The 19,687-nt window shown below is 38.1% G+C and overlaps 1 protein-coding gene across 1 annotated transcript in view; it reads left to right on the top strand.

Moving 5' to 3' along the window:
- Window positions 1-213: 213 nt before the first annotated feature.
- The window catches only part of LOC136872205 (paramyosin), a 294,381-nt gene continuing 274,907 nt past the window's right edge, over window positions 214-19,687 (top strand). Inside the window, exon 1 of the mRNA XM_067146038.2 lies at window positions 214-608. The gene's annotated coding sequence lies outside the window, so the exon portion shown is untranslated. The remainder of the gene's footprint in view (window positions 609-19,687) is intronic.

A 19,687-nucleotide genomic window follows, 5' to 3' on the forward strand; every position in this document is an offset into this window, starting at 1 on the left:
AATTAATGTTAATGTCCTACAAAACTAGTTTGATATTTATGTCTTATTTTATAACAGTTTCTGACTTATCTGAAACTTCTAAAACCAATTTTCAGGCCATATGTACTTTATTCTAATACATGTTATACATGGAACTTGATATATTCATATATTAGTTAATATACATCAGATATCAACAACCTGTGGCAGTATAATTTTTTTGGGACTATGTGGAATTTAAAAAAGAATGGAAACTATCATTTCACTTTGCACCATGTACTGCAATGCAACACAGCAATACGTAGTTAATTGTTATACATTTCAAGACCTGATTGGAGTAAATTGTGAAATAACGGCAGACTGTTTTATCACCATTGGAACTTTGTTGTTGTGAACTTTGTATTGGTTGGCTTGCCAACTGATTGTCAACTGTTTTTGCAGTGCACTCTGGTATAAGCCGCTGGAACTGTGTTGGTTGTGCGTCGGCTTAGCTACCGGCAAGATGTCTGGTGTAGGCTCCTGGTACTTCAGCCTGTAAGGGGGCTGCGAGGGATTTCAAACCACCCTAATGTGCAATTTCGGTCAAGAATTAACTTTAGCAGTGGGTGGTATAAAAACTTTGACTGTGTGTAAGTTTTTTAGAAATTAAGTATTATGTGACCCCTTCTATTCACCACCAGAGCATGCTGGATGGAAATATACTATCACAGTTGTAATCTGAAGTATTTACCTTGTGAAACAGCCTCATCACCTTGGTAAGTCCAACCTTGTATAACATAAACTATCTCAGAGATTGTAGTGTGTCACTTCGTTGAAGTTTGCTGGTGTGCGAATCCAATGTTGGCTCGGCATGTAATATTTCTGTCTTTCGCCTGAAGATACCATTCGCCTTCCAACCATGTTAAGGTATTGCCCCCTTTAAGCAAAAGTCCCATGCGTGGACAGTTCACTGTCTGGCTTTACTTGCTTTTAAAAGGCAGGAAAGATGCAAAGACTAGCAACAATCACAAAAAAGCATTTAAAACAACAGGTTTGACGTTTATTTGAACACTAGCACTGAAAACACAATTTTTAACAAAATTTAACAATCAAATCTTGATGGATTTTAACTCAAAACTCTTCTCTGCAAGTTGCCTGAGACTTAACACCATCGTTCTCCAACCCTTTTGAAGCTGAATTTTAACTGAAAAGTATAACAAATTGTTATTAGCCTACATCTGGCTTTAATAAAGAAATTAAATTTATGTTGGGAGAATCTCCTCTTAATAATGGTGAAATTATTTACCAGTTATAAGAAAATTAAATATCAATGATCTATCATGGCTCATAAATGATCTTACACCATCCTAGGCTATCCTATATTTCGTGATAACATCTATGCTCACATGAAAACTTCACCTTCTCTCAAGAAATTTATTTATTATGGCATCATTGACTTCCCAATAATCTATCAGAAAATGTATAAGTCGTCGTCCTCGTGGATAAGTCTCATTTACATTATTATCACAATCTATGGAGAGTTTCATTGAACCATGGTTCAAAAATTTTTATAATAGAAATTTTAATTAAAGTATGTCTATTCCAGACTTATCATTAAATTACGTTCTCATAATTATTTCCACGAACTCTCATTATTTCACTGAATAACACGTGATTCTAGTTAATTCTCTTCATTTGATGCCTTAAAAAAAATGAAATTTACAAACTGTACAAATATGGGAATCTTTGCCCTCACTTGGGAAATAGTAGACTTTCATTTGTCTGGTACCTCAGTGTTGCCTCAAGATAAATTTAAAATAAAATTCACTAAAGGTTTAGAGCCACATAAATCTTAGACAACATTGACAATAACCTGGGCCCAACATGGTGAACATGGGGCCTGTTCAGAACCATATTTCAATAAATCACAGAACAATGTAAATCACTACAACACTCACTCCACATTCACACAAATGACACACAAATTATTTACATATATTACAAGCAGATTGTAGAATTTGAATATTAAATTTTGATTATCATCTGCTCATGGAACCTTGAGATGACAGTATCGGTCAAATATCAGCTCGCGCCCCTCACAGAAATGGGGTAAAATATGGGCAATCACTTATTCAGAGATAAAGTTCTCACAATGTTGGTCACAAAGAAATCAGCGGTTTAATATTTAGAATTGTCGACTACAAACACGCACATAATACAGGTCAAACATTTACACCTTGAACCTTTGGTTCATGAGTCACAATTATAATTATAATAATAATAGTAAGGCCTCAGCTACCGTGTGCTGACATTTCAATTTGACGCCATCTGGCTGTCTGCTTGTCAATTTCAACGTTCCGTTTTACTCTAGGCCCACTAGATGGGAGACCGAGTAAACCGAAACTGTTGGGAGTCTGTGGCTGAGATTTAATTAATTTTGTCGGGTAAACACCAAATGTGTCACCAGAGATCTTTTACATGCTGACATCGTACGACATGGAGTTTCGAATGGACTTTTTTTCGCCCTTCAAAAATCTTACTACCTCTGCCGGGTTTGAACCCGCTATCTTCGGATCCGGAGGCAGACACTACCACTGATCCACATAGGCAGCTACGATTAAAATTATTACTTTAAATCTTACGGACTTCATTTAACACATGCTCTAACATTTGCAGAAGTCATGGTTCACCAAACACATACTTCCCAAATAAATTCAATAATTGATCCCTCAGGATTCCATTGTATTCCAGACTCCTATTCCACTTAATTGAGCACATAACATTTCACAATAAGAACAAGTAATATTTAAACTTGTGCCCCTTAATCTTTAGTTTAACCCGAGCTATAAATTTTATTATTATTATTATTATTATTATTATTATTATTATTATTATCATCATCATCATCAGTATTATCATTATTATTGCTGGATATTATTTCCACATAAATCTGAGTTCGACAATAGATCAGATGATACTAACTCGCATGACATCCAACGAAACAGGTGAGATGGAATTTTACACTGAAATTCAACATATTAAATATGCCGTAAATCTATCCAACACAAGTTCAACATTTGAAAATCGTCTCAAAAATAATGATTATTTATCGGTGAGGACAACGGCTGGCTCCGTGGTGTAGGGGTAGCGTGCCTGCCTCTCACCCGGAAGCCCTGGGTTCAATTCCCGGCCAGGTCAGGGATTTTTACCTGGACCTGAGGGCTGGTTCGAGGTCCACCCAACCTATGCGATTAGAATTGAGGAGCTATCTGACGTTGAGATAGCGGCCCCGGTCTAGAAAGCCAAGAACTGCCGAGAAGATTTGTCGTGCTGACCACACGGGCTGAGCATTTGTCGCTTGGTAGGCCAAGGCCCTTCTAGGGCTGTAGTGCCATGGGGTTTCGTTTGGCGAGGACAATGATTTTTAAATAGTACACTAAGCTGTTGGTTGGGACATTTAGAGTCATGTTAGAAGAGAGACACAATCTAACTACTCTCATGGAATCCAATAACTCATACACTCAACGTAACAACACTGCCCTTACCCATATGAAAGAAGAATGGAAATATCAAAATTTACAAATCTAATAGAAATGCTACTGCTAATGAATAAGTATTATTTCTACAAAGATGAACAGGAAAAACAGAAATTGGCACTTAAATGTCTGATGGAAGTGGATCTACGGCGATGTTCTGGAACTGCTCATTCACATGTTGCTGGTCATCTGCTCCAGTTGTTATCTCCCCAGGTTAGATGTTGCCTACATTTTAATTCATCATGACAGCCAAGTCCAGATCAGTCGAATTGTAGATCTCTCCTTCTGATGATAGCTTAAACATTCTGGCAAAATTCACGAACACGTTGCGGTCCTCTTCTCTCTTGGTAAAGTGAAAGCTGAAACTAACACAAAATTTTAGTCTGTGTTCCACATACAACCACGTTGAATTTGTTGAAGAACAGTACGTAACTTAGCCTTCGAAAATCTGCTTTTCTCGTCAAATACTATGTCTGAGAGTATCATAAGTAGAATATTGTAGTATCAGCATCTCAAAGTGTCCAAATATCAGAGTGTAAGAGCCTGTTTCTTCGTAAAACAAGTATTTAATCCTTCCACCTGGTGGGTGTGTCGCAATATAGTCTCGTAATTGGACGTCGTTCTTACACCTGATAGGTTACTGCAATACTAGAAATTACATTCTCCAGAATAATCTGTATGCGCTGCACATAGCTTGGCCTTGAAAGTTTCCGAGTAGGTCACGATACAGCTGACTGGTTGATTGGAAAATCAATGCTTCTCCCCCTGCTGGTAAAAACCGGTTCTATACATGTGAACACGACTGTAAAACTGAACTTAAAATACATCACCCATAATAAAGGAATGATAGCCTCATATTTCTCTACACAATAAAATGTTCATTGTTGGCCAAATTTGAAGGGGACAGTATATAAAGCGTTTTTTGTGGTTGAAATTATTTGATTCAGCAAAATTTAAACATGCCCAACCAATTATGTTATATTTGGGCAAGTAAAAATTTCAATTGAAAAGACGTACTTCTACGAGACCTGAATCGCTGTTGGTAACTGTCAGCATGTGGTTTCAAACCATCTGTTCTTTTAACAGGAGCTGTAATAAATTAAATTGGTGTATCTGAGGTTATTAATTTAAATTCTTCCCCATGGAAAGAAAAACCAAAAAGAATAAGGATTTACAAACTGTGTAGTCTGTATGTATAGGTAGCCTCCTAAAGACATCTGAATATTTAAATTAATGTAACATTTGTAAATTTTACACTCTAGTGAATACTGAAGTGAGTGTTGGTTTGAAGTTTGTATCATTTTCCTTTTATTAATTTGATTTCTTTTCATTTGTAGTTATTATCATCATTTTTCTTCCTTTTATTTTGATTGGTGGCTACTGTTTCTGAAGCTGCCCTCCATTTAATTGCATTGTTGTGGTATGCTTCCATCTTGTTATCTTGATAATGGTTCTGATTAGCACAAAATATTGTGGTATGAGTCAGTGTGGTAACAATGCATGGAATGTTCAGATGCTGGTTGTTGTGTGTTGATCTTAAGCATTTGGTATGACAAACTGGGTAATGGGAAAGTGTTTCTTTTATATTTTTGTGTTACCTTAGGATTGTTTTCCTTGGTTAACATTTATTTATTTATTTTGATGTGGGCTCTTGCCTTATTTAAAATTTAATCTATCTTTAATGTTACATCATTCTGTCTGGGGATGCGAATAGATTGTTTCATTTCAAACGCTTCTGTGTTCACTGAGGTATGTCATATCATGTAATTATTTATGGTAGTTGGGCCTGTTGGCTTATAATAGTTTCCTAAGAAATTGGTAAATTGTAAATGGGTAAATTTAATGGGCTCGCATACGCAGGAAGGTGCACCTAAATTGTAAATTCAGATCTTTGAAAAAGACAAAAGGTACCGAGCTCTAATAGTAATTTTGTTGCGAGGTTCAAATTTAAATGTCAACTCAAGTTAATTTCTTTTAGAAAACCTTATTGCACCTTATTAATTGGTTGAGGTTTTAGACCTAGCATTGTGATCACGCTTTGCGTGGTAGTTCTTTTTATAAAGGAGCCTTGTCGAATTTTTAATTTAATTGATATCAATTTGATTTATATATTTATGTTGGACCACCCACTCTACTCGTTTTTCTTAAATATGGTATTAAATTTTGGTCATTAAGTATGACAGTGTTATTGTAGTTTAATTGCTCTATCCTTTAACTCTTTCCACCCTCTGTTTTGGTCACTGACCTATTACAGTAGAGTCTCGATTATCCGACGTAAACGGGACCTGGAGTACGTCGGATCACCGAAAATGTCGGATAATACAGAATAACTTTGAAAATGAACTGAAACAAACAGGAAGGCTAAAATAATGACATGTTTTACGGTGCTCTACTTATTGAATTACCAATTCAATTGTACAGTACATGCAGTATCAAACGAAAACATTACAGATGTCTTAAGAAAAGAAACTTTTCTCCACAGATATTAAGCTACCTAATACCGTACCGTTTTTGCCATCGATCACGCCACCCAGCACTGGCAGGAAAATTAGGGTCCCCTTCATTAAACTCCTTCTGGAAATACACAGCCTTTTCCTGCAGAATGGTGTCAGATATTGGCAGGCCCTTTTCCCGGTGTTGAGATACCAAAGAAATAGTGCTTCACTTTTTCGTACTGACATTTTTTCATTGTTTTTCTCTGCTCTGGTAGAGCACAACTTTTCAATTTCTTCCCTCTGTTTTTTCCAGTCTCCCACTGTAACACGTCTAACACCATAATCTGAAGCCACATTTTGAAGAATTTCCCCTTTGTCCAGTCTCTTTAATGCACTCAATTTGTGTTCCATAGAAACAGTCACTTTCTTCCATTTACTCGCCGTACTCACAGAGGATATGAAAACTATAACATCCGCACCCAACCAATACTACGACTGAAGACTCACTGCACCTGTCCTTGAGAAATACCCAGTCCTACCGCCAGCGTTCAGACCAGTGCTTGTCCCATGGTCGCACCCTCCACAGCGGGTGTGCCTGAATTTAGTCTCCACCAAAAGTTGAAATTAAGTCTAACAGTGTCGGATAACACGGAATGTCGGATAAGCGAAGGTCGGATGAGCGAGACTCTACTGTAGTTTTGCCCGGATTCCATCGCTTCCCTATCCTGGTTTGTGTTATTATCGAGGCCTTCCCTCAGTAGTTGGCGTGATCTCTTGTGGTTGTGCTAGCAATCTCAGCCCTCGATTGCGGTGTTAAGCCGCCAGTTGTTTGGTTGCCCCTTTCTTCGATTGTTGGTATGCCACAAACCTTTCACAATCTAAAAATTATACACTCTTATAAAAATTATTAATCGTAATTTACAGCAAAATCTCTTAGTATGATTTTATATTGCATTATTCTATTTTAAGAGCTACAATTGACAATCAGAAATTATTTATAACCATTAGGTTCTTCAATCTGCCAAAACTAATTTTGAGTGAAACATTTATGAACTACCTGAACAAGGAAATAGAATCTGATCTTTCAAGAACAAAACATGTCATTCTAAATTGAGTTGTTTCTTTTTCCAAGTACTGTATACTACTATACCATGGGTTTTAAGGTAGTTTATGAATTTATTACTCAAAATTACTTTCAGCAGACTTAAGAACCTAAGTTATAAATTAACCAAGTCAAAACTGGAAAGAGATGGCTTCAGATATAAATCAGATGAATATACAGATGTTTCTTAATAAAATAATTCTGTTCTGGAACAACTGTCACAGATTATACGTCCAACACTTGTCCGCTCCTCTACAGGATCAGGTCGGAAACAAGAATTAATCTTGGTAAGTGTTTTATAACCAGACGCCCTTCCCGACATACTCAGAGGAATTAATAAAATAAAAATAAATGTGATACAAAGAGAAAGGATAAAATCCACTGGCAGCATATAGCCTACTCCCAAATATCACCAAGATACCTGCTCAAGGTTTTACACCCCCTTCCAATGGACAAATTGCCAACATCATATGCCCTCACTCATAAACATTGCAGAGGTTTGGCATTTGGCATGCAATCCAGTGATTAAATATCTATCTATGTATATATATATATAAAAGAACATGTCCTGACCGACTCATCATCGCAAAGCCAAAACTACTGGACATAAAGAAATGAAATTTTGAGGATATATTTATATTGGAACATAGGTGCTTGCTAAGGGAGGATTTTTGGATATTCCATCGGTAAGGGGGTGAAAAGGGGGGTTAATTTATAAAATGAGTATCTACAGTTTATCTCAAAACTTGAGAAGTTTACAGATGTAGAAATTGTTATTTAGAATCTCCTTTAAAAATAAAGAAATATTTACTTTTTTGTTTTTGGAAAATCTGATTAATGGGGGTTAAACAGGAGTAACAAATTGGGGTGAATTTTTAGAAAGACTATATCTACAGTATATCTCAGAAACTTAAAGTGTCAGACAAAAATTAGTATTTGGAATCACATGGGTGATTTGTTTTTGGAAACTCCACTTAAGGGGAACTAAACAGGGGGTGAAATTTTAAAATGAGCACTTCTATAGTATCTCGAAAACTGAACATGTTACAGAAGTGAAAAATGGTACTTTTTAAAATCTCTATTACAAATAAAGAAAAGTATTTATTTCAAAAAAACCACTTGGGGAGAGGGGGTAAAAGTGACTGAAAATGGGGTTGAATTCTTTTAATTAGGATACTGATCTCAAAAACTGAAGATGTTACAGACGTGAAATTTGGTATTTGGAATCTCCTTTAAAAATAAAGAAATACGCCTTCCTTTTTCTGGGAGGGGGCGGGTAAATCACTTAACGGCGGTGGGGTGAAAAAGGAATCTAGACCAATTGATTTTACTTTTCATAATGTAGGCTACTTGATTCTGATCATAACCAATATTTCTTAATCTTTCAATAATAATAATAATAATAATAATAATAATAATAAACCTAAATTTCACTAATATCACCCACCCTAATATTATTATTATTATTATTATTATTATTATTATTATTATTATTATTCTGGACCATCGTCAAAATGTGCGGACTGCGCTGGAAACTGGTCCTGGCTGGGTAATGACTACGAATGCAGTCCAGCCGCAGCTTCAGTACCGCCAAGGCACCGAAGACACCACGCTGGATCTCCTCAAGGATTTGATCCATATTAAAAATGCTTATAGGAAAAGATGGCAAAGATTTAAGGACCCAACTGACCAGGTGGAAAACCTGGACCTAGCCCGGGAAGTACAAAATCTATCACTGGAAAGAAAGATTGAAAAATGGGAGGAACCTTGCCACAATCTCTCAGAAAACGAGTCAGATCACAAATTTCGGCAGATTATATATAACGTTAAGCATTACATTCTAAATTTCAGTATAATACTGTAGCGAAGCACAGGTATCTTGCTAGTATAATATATACCACGACCTCTTGTCTCAAACTCAGCAGAGCTTATACAGGCAACCAATTTTCCTGGATGTCCATACACTGTCCATTAACTATGAGAAACCACACTCCTTTACAAAAAAGGCTGCCAACAAAGTGTCTTAAGATGAACAGGTCAATTGCTGCACTTTTTCAAAGATGGAGTTAATTAAGATCATGTGATCCCTGACAAGGCTTCTTTCAGTTCACCAGAGATCAGGCTAGAGAGAGTCCAATATGACATATATATATATAAATCCTATCTGGAGCAGTATGTTCACCTAGCAGCTGCATATCTCTCTGGGGGCAGGTATCATCTAACAGGGCTAAAGTGCTTCATTGGACAGAAGTCTTGCATCAAACGAAATATTTAGACATTCTGTAGAATATTACGGTTCTGAGTTAAAGTACCATCCAGTTAAGGCAATCCGCATGAGCAGTCACATGTTCAGGGCTCATTTTCTGAGCAGGACTCCATTACAATCATCAGTTGGGTCCTTCAAGCTCCAGACTAACCCCATTAAACACATGTGGACAAAGTGAAAACACCATAAAGAAACACTGGCTGCACTCTCCCCCACTTTTGCACAATGCTTTGTGGGGCATTACGTTGGATGCATGTGAGGAGATTGCCGTGGACAAGGAATGCTTTAGGAAGCTCTCAGAGTCCATGCCACATCAGTTGCAACAAATTGTTCAAGCAGATGAATTAAATCATGTCAACAAGTCCTTTTCAGTGTCTCAGAATATTTGAGTGCTGCATTCGCAACAGACAGTGAGAGCACTAAGAAATTGCAGCAATCTAATTAAAAATTCACTATTACAACAGTTTAGGTCAGATTATTTTCAAACATTTACAGTAGACTCAAAAGAATGCATTTTGCAATCGTTCATTTTATATACCAACTGATTTTCTTGAACCTACTAATGTTTTATGCAGCCCAACAGACTTGTGAAAACATCACAAAGTCCATATTTCTACACTGGCTTCCTTTGTGATACTAACCTGTAAGAAAACATTTTATGTATATGGGGCTCACCCTGTATCTGTAGACCTTCCATAGTTCTGAACTTGTAGTAAATACTAAGCTCAGCATGCAAACTAGGACTACAGCTCACAGTCCATTCAAAAAACATTACATCATTTATATTATTTATCTACGTCAGTCTACTATGTTACCATATTACTATGTCATGCCTATTGAACGGGTAAAGCAAAGCACAAAATTAATGCTTAAAATGAGGTTGCAGTGACCTGAAGAGCGTATGAAAGTGAACTGGCTGAGTAATGCACTATTAATAGAAGTAAGCGTATGCACACACACGCAGTGCATGGTGTTAGATGTTACCCTAGCGATTTGCAGAACATTGGTTCAAATCCTACACCATTGAATTATTTTTGCATTAATATGATATTTTAATACTTGGGCACAGGCCAGTGTGTGCCACATGCAAACAGTAGAACGCTGCTGTTAATATTGTGCACCGCACAGCTACATGGCTTGAATGAGTTGCTTCAATCATTCATGTTTTCCATGGATGAATACGTGGAAATTCTCCTTATCTATGGTGATGTTTTTTATTTAATCCATTTACCCTGCATGGATGGTTTTTCCCCCAGACTCTAAGAGGGATCCCACCTCTACTGCATAAAGATCAGTAATGGAGCAAGAGACATTGGGTCAGGGGATACAACTGGGGGGAGGACCAGTACCTTGCCCAGGCAGCCTCACCTGTTATCCCTTGTGATGGATAGGAAGATTGGAAGAAAGGAGGAAGGAAGCACCCACGTTAGGTACCATTCCAGCATTTTCCTGGAGAAGTGGGAAACCACTGAAAACCATTTCAAGAATGGCTGAGGGAATTACCCCCCCCCCCCCCCCCCCCTCTACTCCATTAACCTCCAGAGGCTGAGTGGACCTCATTCCAGCCCTCATACCACTTTCCAAATTTTGTGGCAACCAGCAATCGCCCCGGAAAGCAAGGAAAAATGCATGCCAGACCCGTCTATACCAGAAAGGTATCCAGACAGAAGACATCTAACTGCAAATACTTTCAGCAGTGTTTAAGGACTGGACAACAGTGATTCAAACAGTACCACCTGTCCTAGAGAAAACTAACATCTGGTGAGAACGAGGAAGCAGTCTTGGACAAAGCTTGCAATATTCCACTCATGAATACACCAGCAATTTCACAACCATTGAACATCAGCCAGTATTTCGTATGGCAAATACTACATGCACATATATCACCCCTACCATCTACAGCTACACCAAGAGCTCTGCAGGCAAGATTTCAAAGCTTGAATGAATTTCTGTCAGTGACTATTAGGAAATGTGAAAAATGATGCAGTATTCCTGTCTAAAATCTTGTTCTCAGGCAAATCTTGATTCCACAATAATGAAACAGTCAACCGTCACAACATGCACTACTGGAGTACTGACAATCCTCACCGAGTGCAACAGGTAGCCTATCAAGTATAATGGGGAGTGAATGTATGGTGGCTCCTAGGCCTTTCCTATCCCATCGCCGCCATAAGACCTATCTGTGTCGGTGCGACGTAAAGCCACTAGCAAAAAAAAAAAAAAAAAAAAAAAGTATGGTGTGGAATCTTAGGTGATCACCTTATCGGACCTTATTTCTTCAAGGGTCATTTAACAGGCGCACACTATCCGTGCTTTCTGCACCATTAACTCCCACTTCTGCTGAAGGATGTACCACTTTGAGATCATTTAACAGAGTGGTTTTTTAACAGGATGGAGTTTGGTTCCCCCCCTCCCCCCACTTCCTACTCTATCCAGTCCTGATGTCAAATCGGTCCTTCGTAGGTCCACATACACTGTCATTCCACTGAAAATATGCGTAAGAGGATATTTCACATACATTGAGGTAAAAATTACTAAAACAGAAATTAAAGTATCCTCAGCTTAGGTTAACCTTAGCCAAGTGTTACACATCTTTATCCAGAACTAGTCTACTCCCACACGAGCAATAGACGTGTTTATCCAGAATTTTGAGTTACATGCTTTTGCGACCGTATGTTTCCTCTTAGGGTTGAAATATTAACCAATAGATGCCAGGAGCATATAGACAGGGCCTTTATTTAGGCTAAAGACAGGGATTTGAAATTTAAAAAAGGTGTTTTGAACAAAGCACAGTTTCCATGCTGGTGTCCCTTCATGTAAGTTTGTTGACATTGTGAAAGTTAGTGTTTTGCCTTTTCAAGATTTTATGTCACGGAAATGTATTTAAAATGAGTGAAATAGTCGCAATGATTAAATAGTGATGATGAATACTCGGAAAAAAGTGATGAGTGGGAAAGCGAGAAAAGTGAAATTGTTGCAAGTGAGTACAAAAATAACCTAAGCGACAAAGCAGATACAAACTATGAAAAAAGGTTTGTGGCCTGTGTTGTGTGTAAGGCCCAGAAAGTAAGAAAAGAGACTATTTATTACTGTAAAATTTGCACAGCAAAACCGTTCTTACACCCTGATACATGCTTTGAAATGTATCACATCGGTGAAAGTTTCTGAATAGTCAGGGAAGACAACATGTCCACCGGGTGAGGAATCCCACTGTTGGCAGCCCCGAAAATGGTTTTCCGTGGTTTCCCACTTTCACGCCAGGCAAATGCTGGGGCTGTACCTTAATTAAGGCCATGGCCGCTTCCTTCCAACTCCTAGGCCTTTCCCATCCCATCGTCGCCAAAAGACCTATCTGTGTTGGTGCAATGTAAAGCAGCTAGCAAAAAAGGAAAGTGTATAAAATTTTATCATAAACACTAGTTAGATTGTTACTGTACATGTTCATTGGTGAATTTGCCAGTTCAATATTTATAGCAGTAGTCATGGTAAATTATGATGTAGGGTAGAAAGTGAATTACAGCTCAGTTGTTCAGCGATCTTAATCAAGACTAATTTGTGTTGTGCCTTGTGCCACTTTTGCACTAAAACCAGCAGTTAAGGATTTATTACTTAAAGATTATACAGAAACCTACAAGATGACCTCCTGAAATCAGGTATGACAAACCTTGGAGTACTTATCTGAATTTTCATGTGTGTTAAAAATAAAATATATTTTTACAAAAAACTAATTGCGCTCACAAAAAAGAACTTATCCACTGGCAATAGTTAAAACCTTCCACATCACAAGCAAGACCTGCCCACTTTCCTCACCCGTAACAACAACTCTATAGTACACTGTGACAATGTGTGCATATTATAACTCTTGTAATAGTTTTAACAGTAACAGTGCCCACTTCGTGTTTTGCAGAAGTTTTATTTTCATGTAATTTAGAGAGCGCAATGATAATTGCCATTGTTTAATAATGTTACAGCACAACATCTTCCTATTATGGTCAGGCATTAAATACAGACACCTGCTTGTTTTTCCTGCACTTACCAGAAAGGCCGATGTTCTAATGACACAAAACTGCCAGTAAATTGGGCTGCATAAAACAAATTTAATAGGGGCAAGAGAATCCCCTAGTATATATGTATGTGGTTTTTTTTTACCTCTATCTGTTGGAGGAGTCTTCATATTTTATACAAAATAAAAGTGACCTTATATTTGCATGGGCTGTTTCACAACACCATGAAAACTAGGGCAATCATTGGAAACAACAGAGCAAAGGTTCATATAGCACAAATCCTAAGTTAAAGGGAAGTGAATGGACTTTGGTGTGTTTTGTTGTCCATTGCGTGCACCGTGCACTCGCATTCCTTTTGTTATATGTCCATTCTCACTTCGCTCAGTTGTCTGGTGTAGTGCTGTTTTAGTCTGATTTATTGAAACATAATTACTTCACTTTCATTCAAACTTCACCATGCCATGCTTCCGAATCGCGCAGTGCCATATCCCAAGTAATTACGAGTCTTAAGATGTTTCAAGGCGTTTAAAAAATTACAGGAATTCTCACCAGATCATGCCAACGCTCATATCAATTGTAAGATAGTGATATATACATACTATCAATCTACTTAATCATCCTGGAGTGAAACAAATTTTGCTGCACTCTAGCAGATGTAAGACCATTTGCTCTCAAGCAGAAAAAGATCAGAGCATTTCATACTCTCTAGAAAGAAAAAAAAAATTTGGGCAGAGATCTCCACAACTTGTAAACTTTACAAGCCAGAACAAAATGAAGTTAGGCTTACAAGTGTCAGTACCACACACAAATGTTGGCAGCACGTGAAGGAAAGGAGGTCTATACGACATATAGAGGTTGGCATGAAGGGGTTAAAAGCACAATGCCATATTTTGCAATGAACAAATTAATGCAACACATTAAAAGTTTAAAAAATGAATGTATCGAGTACGTAGTACTTTAACCCTGATTCTCACCTCTACAGGCAGGTATGCTTCCTCAGAGCTAAAAGACACTTGCATGAACAAGCTTAATATTGTAGGGCTATTCCAAACTGTGCATGTCACATATTATACATACACCTATGCAACAGTCCTTCGAGGGATGAATCATTAACTATGCACTCATTGCAAGCATTCAGAGTGGAAATGCAAAGACTTAATATGATGCAGTTACACAACACAGCAATGAGATAAGTAAAGAAAAGCAAATACCAGTATTAAAACACTGTCCAATTCATAATCACAGCTAACTTTTGTACATTGCTTTTCATGATCCAATCATCCTCTGCAAAATGTCATTATCTGTTTTGGAGTGAACTTATCAATAGTTCCCTTGTTAGAAGATGTAAAGTTTTCAGAATAAAACTGATTTTCATAGAACAAGATGGCTTTTCTTTTTTTTTTTTTTTTTTTTTGCTAGTTGCTCTACGTCGCACCGACACAGTTAGGTCTTATGGATGGGACAGGGAAGGGCTAGGAGTGGGAAGGAAGCGGCCATGGCCTTAAGGTACAGCTCCAGCATTTGCCTGGTGTGAAAATGGGAAACCACGGAAAACCATCTTCAGGGCTACCGACAGTGGGGTTCGAACCTACTATCTCCCAAATACTGGATACTGTCCGCACTTAAGCGACTGCAGCTATCAAGCTCGGTTAGAACAAGATTAAAATGGCAAATGATACTAACTAAAAGCAGACATACTTCCCTACAATCCCTTTCTGGACAGTTTGACAAGAGAGGCTATTGGATGACTAGTCTGAAAATCTTGTAGGGTGAAGTAGCAAGAGACCAAAGTAACTAATGTGACGTGCAGAATTTAACAGTCATCTGCAATCCCTAAAACAAGGCTTATGAAAGTAGAATGCACAACTGTAATATACTGTATACAGTCATAACATATTCCAGATCAAGTGGCTCATCAGGTAATCATAAATAGGAAGATAAATCGATGTGGGAAAGATACCGACATCTCTCCCAGTCAATAGTTTCTCAACCTTATCTGGATATACTGTTGAATCCTGAAGAAGTCTATAAAACACCATCCAAATGCTCAAAGTAGAAAATTCTGTAGGTTTAAATTATATTAGGAATAAAGATGTGAAGAATTTTGGTGCAAAGACCTTTGAGTGGTTAACTGATTCCTTCAATTGGAGTGTATGTTCAGAGGCATAAGCCAAAAATGACAGCATTCTTGAAATCTGGAAAAGACAAGATGACCAAGAAATTCAGGCCTATTTCTACTCAGTCATGTTTTCAAACTGAACTCCATATACATAGTAGACACACTTGTCTTTTACACTTATCTGATTAATCAAGAGGCAGATTTCAGACCAGGATGATTGTGCACAGAAAAAGTGTTGAGCCTTAATACAAGGATGGATTTCATAGGGGCCTTTTAATGAGTGGCATTATAGGCTACCTGACTGCTGCTTATGATACAATTAACACTAACTTCTCATCCATAAGCTATTTAAAACTATGGAAAACTTTCAAACTTACAAGAATTATTGAACACTTAAGGCCTGAGTGACGTGCCGCACCAGTGGACTTGCTGCACCACCTTCAATTTGTAAGTTTGGCACTGGATGTCATATGTGCTGAGAGTAGTTGAATTAGTTTGGTAACAAAGGCTTCTATCACTTGTGTGCATGATTCTTCATTTTCAATGTGTTGCTGGTTTTAAACATTTAACAATATTTTCCTTGTGAAAGTTTTTAGGGCTCATTTTTTTTGTTATCTGTTCCTCAATTCTTTGCTTTTAATAGTTTTAATAGACAGTAAAGGATCTTATGAAAGTTCTGCATGAGGAGTTCATCATTACTACAGCAATACAGCCTTGAAAGCAGGGCACGGCATCAGTCCCGTAGGCTTGGGATACACGATACCAATATAATGGTCCGTTATTGGACATTATAACTTTTCCAGCTAACTCACTCTTGGTTGCCTGCGTTTCGCCCTCGTGTGCTAAGTTAGGCTCGTCAGTTGGGACTTAGCACACCACCCAAGACGCAAGGCTAGTGCATACCGTGGAGGCCACTGCATAGGTTATTTGGAAATGAGACATAGCTCTCATAGTGCATTGGCACTGCTGGTGGCTTCAAATAGCCTATGCAGTGGCCTCCACGGTATGCACTAGCCTTGCGTCTTGGGTGGTGTGCTAAGTCCCAACTGACGAGCCTAACTTAGCACACGAGGGTGCAACGCAGGCAACCAAGAATGAGTTAGCTGGAAAATTTATAATGTCCAATAACGGACCATTATATTGGTATTATAAATTTACTCATTCAGGACAAATATTTTAGGTTCCCTATGGGAATCAACATCTGCATCATTTGATGGCCAGGCAGGCATCTATTTTTGGAAATGAGACATAGCTCTCATAGTGCATTGGCACTGCTGGTGGCTTCAAACAGCCTATGCAGTGGCCTCCACGGTATGCACTAGCCTTGCGTCTTGGGTGGTGTGCTAAGTCCCAACTGACGAGCCTAACTTAGCACACGAGGGCGAAACGCAGGCAACCAAGAATGAGTTAGCTGGAAAATTTATAATGTCCAATAACGGACCATTATATTGGTATTATAAATTTACTCATTCAGGACAAATATTTTAGGTTCCCTATGGGAATCAACATCTGCATCATTGGGATACATGATGCAGTGCTCTCGAGGGTGACACTGCACTGCGTATTGAATGTTACTGTGTACAAAATAGTTTTTCCTTTACTCTTCAGTTATAACTTGACTAATGCGATCTCAATATTAAAAAGGCAGGGAGAAAAGCAACGTGGCCAATTAAAAAATATTTTGTTAGTATTTTGTCCAATTCCATGGAGCAGTAGCTAGCATTGCTGGCTGTCATGTCAGAGGTCCCAGATTAGATTTCCTACTATTTCTGTAACAAGGGAATTGGAATTTTTTATTTAACCCCTTGATGCTGACCTCCATCAGTCATATAGAGCTCCGTATGTGGTAGGGGGCCAAATTCATAGACAGCACTTATGCTTAAATACGGGATCACTTAGAGCAAGTATTCCTTTATGAGTTTACATTTCCTAGAGAGCACTTAAAGAGCACATACATTGATACAGCAAGTATTCACTGGAGATGTGGCGATGCTGATGCTGTATATTATGCCCATGCTTCCTGGATCGTATAGTTCAGGCTACCGAATAGTGGGATGATTGTATTTTGTTTATCGAAGGACATCGCGCAAATTTTTTTTTTCCATTTTTGAAGTTAACCCTAGACAGGGCGCGCCAATTTTTGTCACACTACCAGGCGCGTGATTGACTTAGTCAACCAGTTACGTTTTCAGTCATTTACAGGCTTCCAATTACATAAACATTTCATTTAATGGCGTCTGATCTTTTGTTTGAATGTTATTCTCGAAATAAAATTAAAAACTTGTATAGGGATTAATATGAATGTACTTAAAATTTATAATCATGAACACATGAACTAAATCAGATAGGGACATTAATACTGCACCTATTTAATATGAATTAAGCAATAGATACAGCAGTAGATAAATTAAAACAATGGTCATATTTTAATATTTGCACAATTATACAGTGAAATGATCATATACAATAGCAAAAAATGATTGGATGAAAAATAAACTTTGTTGCCATCTCCAAGAAATCTTTCACACCCTATCCCCCGAGCCATGCCATAATTTTAATGCGGTTCGCAAATTTAGCATTGCGCTCACGGCTGTAATTCACTTCCTCCCGCTTCCTAGAAATATAAAAATTAGTCCAGTATAATAGTTCATCGACCATCTCAGCATTTATCAACTGCATGAAACAGTCAATTTCTGTTAATACCTCCCTCGCCTCCCCTTCCGGTCCTGGCAGTATGTTTACAATATTCCTTGCTTTTACCCTCGAAGTAAGTTTTGAAAAGTCCATCGTGGACCACATTGTTCCTCCCTCTCTCCTGAAGATAAATTCACTTTCGTTATCGTCTTCATAGATCTCACTGTCCGAATCGGCCTCCTGCTCCGTATAACTGTTATGAGCCTGATCCGATATGTTTATCCTCCCCATCCGAAAAATCCGAGGCAGAGTCCTCTATTTCATCGGGAAACTGGCTCAAAATGTCAGGTATATCTTCATCATTGACAAAACGAGACCTAAAATAGAAATGTACTACATGTAATTACGCCTGACTTTGCCTAATTACCTGAAAAGTACAGAAGAAAGGAAATTTTAAAGAAATAAATTTTACTTACATGACCAGGCGCGCGGTTGACTTTGTCAACCAGCTTCAGGTTCCAAGAGTTCATTCGAAAATAATTACATCACTTCCACTGTTGTCGAAACTCGACTGAACTGAAAGTCAAGAGCGAGAGCGAATGTATTAGTTGCGAGGTGGTGAAAGACAGTTCTAGGAATTACGGCGTGAAATAGCGCGCTGGTTGACAAAAACAACCAGCGTACCTGGTCTAGGGTTATAGATCTATATTTTATTTGGTTGTCAGAATAAATAACAATACAGCGAGCTGAGATGGCACCTGCAAGAACTTGTGTCTAAGTACATGCACATAATATAGAACAAGCAGACTCAGTTTCTCAGCAGAATATGAATGACTTGGTAAAAACTTGTGGACAATGCAAACTACAAAAATGCCCAGTCTAATTTTCTTGTTAATATGTTTACAGTTATTCAGGTACTTGAACCTATACAAATATCACTCCAAATATAAAAGCTTTACTACGCTACGTTGAAGTAGGCCTAATTACTTCCCCCCAAAAATGTAAATAGTATGTTTTCATGTGCCATGCCATGATTTCAGAAACTTCTGATATAATCCAACAAACGATTGGTTGACTAACCTGATATAATTAGCACAAACCAATCTCAAAATAAATGGTGGTACCTCAACACATTCACTTTTCTGAGAAGTCAGTATTGTTCTTCACCATTCTAACGGCCTACGGTCCTCTGTGAACCATGTGACCTTGCCGCGGTGGGAAGGCTTGCGTGTCCCAATGAAGCAGATAGCTGAGCCACAGGTGCAACCATATCGGATGGATATCTGTCGAGAGACCAGACTAACCGATGGTTTATCAAAAGGGGAATAGCAGCCTTTCGTAAGTTGCAAGGGCGACAGTCTGGATGATAGATATGGCCTTGTAATAATACTCTAACATAGCTTAGCTGTGTTGCTGAAAGCAATGGGAAACTACGGCCGTAACTAACTCCCGAGGACATGCAGCTCCCTGTATGAATGATGTACCAATTGCTTCTTCCCAAGTAAAAATATTCCGGAGGTAAAATAGTCCCCCATTGGGATCTCCAGGTGGGGAATATACAAGAGGGGGCATTCCTCAGGAAGTCGGAGCATGGAATATTAGAAGTTCGAATGATTGTGGTAGGTTATAGAAT

Source organism: Anabrus simplex, chromosome 4 (genome assembly GCF_040414725.1).
Source record: "Anabrus simplex isolate iqAnaSimp1 chromosome 4, ASM4041472v1, whole genome shotgun sequence".
NCBI lineage: Eukaryota > Metazoa > Arthropoda > Insecta > Orthoptera > Tettigoniidae > Anabrus > Anabrus simplex.